At 41.6% G+C, this 2,114-nt stretch overlaps 1 non-coding gene across 1 annotated transcript; it reads right to left on the bottom strand.

The window, feature by feature from the left end:
• Window positions 1–247: 247 nt before the first annotated feature.
• Window positions 248–355, bottom strand: LOC112759980 (small nucleolar RNA R71). The gene has a single exon (XR_003180439.1). It is a non-coding gene; the product is annotated as a small nucleolar RNA R71 (small nucleolar RNA).
• Window positions 356–2,114: the final 1,759 nt, after the last annotated feature.

Here is a 2,114-nt window from a genome sequence, read left to right as displayed (position 1 = left end):
GAACTGCAAGTTTCATGGACTTCCATCTGAAGATCCTTTTCAGTTCTTAACTGAATTCTTGCAGATATGTGATACTGTTAAGACTAATAGAGTAGATCCTGAAGTCTACAGGCTCATGCTTTTCCCTTTTGCTGTAAGAGACAGAGCTAGAATATGGTTGGACTCTCAACCTAAAGATAGCCTGAACTCTTGGGATAAGCTAGTCAAGGCTTTCTTAGCCAAGTTATTTCCTCCTCAAAAGCTGAGTAAGCTTAGAGTGGATGTTTAGACCTTCAGACAGAAAGAAGGTGAATCCCTCTATGAAGCTTGGGAGAGATACAAAGAACTGACCAAAAAGTGTCCTTCTGACATGCTTTTAGAATAGACAATCCTGGATATATTCTATGATGGTATGTCTGAATTAGCTAAGATGTCATTGGATACTTCTGCAGGTGGATCCATTCACCTAAAGAAAATGCCTGCAGAAGCTCAAGAACTCATTGACATGGTTGCTAATAACCAGTTCATGTACACTTCTGAGAGGAATCCTGTGAGTAATGGGACGCCTATGAAGAAGGGAGTTCTTGAAATGGATACTCTGAATGCCATATTGGCTCAGAATAAAATATTGACTCAGCAAGTCAATATGATTTCTAAGAGTCTGAATGGAATGCAAGCTGCATCCAACAGTACTCAAGAGACATCTTCTGAAGAAGAGGCCTATGATCCTGAGAACCCTGCAATAGCAGAGGTAAATTACTTAGGTGAACCTTATGGAAACACCTATAACTCATCATGGAGAAATCATCCAAATTTCTCATGGAAGGATCAACAAAAGCCTCAACAAGGCTTTAATAATGGTGGAAGAAACAGGTTTAGCAATAGCAAGCCTTTTCCATCATCCACTCAGCAACAGACAGAGAACTCTGAACAAAATACTTCTAATTTAGCTAACTTAGTCTCTGATCTATCTAAGGCCACTGTAAGTTTCATGAATGAAACAAGGTCCTCCATTAGAAATTTGGAGGCACAAGTGGGCCAGCTCAGTAAAAGGATCACTGAAATCCCTCCTAGTACTCTCCCAAGTAATACAGAAGAAAATCCAAAAGGAGAGTGCAAGGCCATTGAATTAATTACCATGGCTGAACCAGTAAGGGAGGTTGAGGACGTGAATCCCAGTGAAGAAGACCTCCTGGGACGTCCAGTGATCAATAAGGAGTTTCCCTCTGAGGAACCAAAGGAATCTGAGGCTCATTTAGAGACCATAGAGATTCCATTAAACCTCCTTATGCCATTCATGAGCTCTGATGAGTATTCCTCTTCTGAAGAGAATGAGGATGTTACTGAAGAGCAAGTTACCAAGTACCTTGGTGCAATCATGAAGCTGAATGCCAAATTATTTGGTATTGAGACTTGGGAAGATGAACCTCCCTTGTTCACTAATGAACTAAGTGATCTGGATCAACTGACATTGCCTCAGAAGAAACAGGATCCTGGAAAGTTCGTAATACCTTGTACCATAGGCAACATGATCTTTGAAAAGACTCTGTGTGACCTTGGTTCAGGGATAAACCTCATGCCCCTCTCTGTAATAGAGAAACTGGGAATCTATGGGGTGCAAGCTGCTAATATCTCATTAGATATGGCAGACAATTCAAGAAAACAGACTTATGGACAAGTAGAGGACGTGTTAGTAAAGGTTGAAGGCCTTTACATCCCTGCTGATTTCATAGTCCTAGATATTGGGAGGGATGAGGATGAATCCATCATTCTTGGAAGACCCTTCCTAGCCACAGCAAGAGCTGTGATTGATGTTGACAGAGGTGAACTAGTCCTTCAATTGAATGAGGACTCCCTTGTGTTTACAACTCAAGGTCATCCTTCTGTAAACATGGAAAGGAAGCACAGTAAGCTTCTCTCAAAACAGAGCCAACCAGAGCCCCCACAGTCAAACTCTAAGTTTGGTGTTGGGAGGCCACAACCAAACTCTAAGTTTGGTGTTGAACTCCCATATCCAAACTCTAAGTTTGGTGTTGGGGAGTCTCAACAATGCTCTGAACATCTGTGAGGCTCCATGAGAGCCCATTTTCAAGCTATTGACATTAAAAAAGTGCTTGTTGGAAGGCAACCCAATT

This window comes from Arachis hypogaea, chromosome 16, assembly GCF_003086295.3.
Source record: "Arachis hypogaea cultivar Tifrunner chromosome 16, arahy.Tifrunner.gnm2.J5K5, whole genome shotgun sequence".
Classification (NCBI taxonomy): Eukaryota; Viridiplantae; Streptophyta; class Magnoliopsida; order Fabales; family Fabaceae; genus Arachis; species Arachis hypogaea.
The sequence above is the reverse complement of the archived record's forward strand: the minus strand, read 5'-3'. Positions and strand labels throughout refer to the sequence as shown.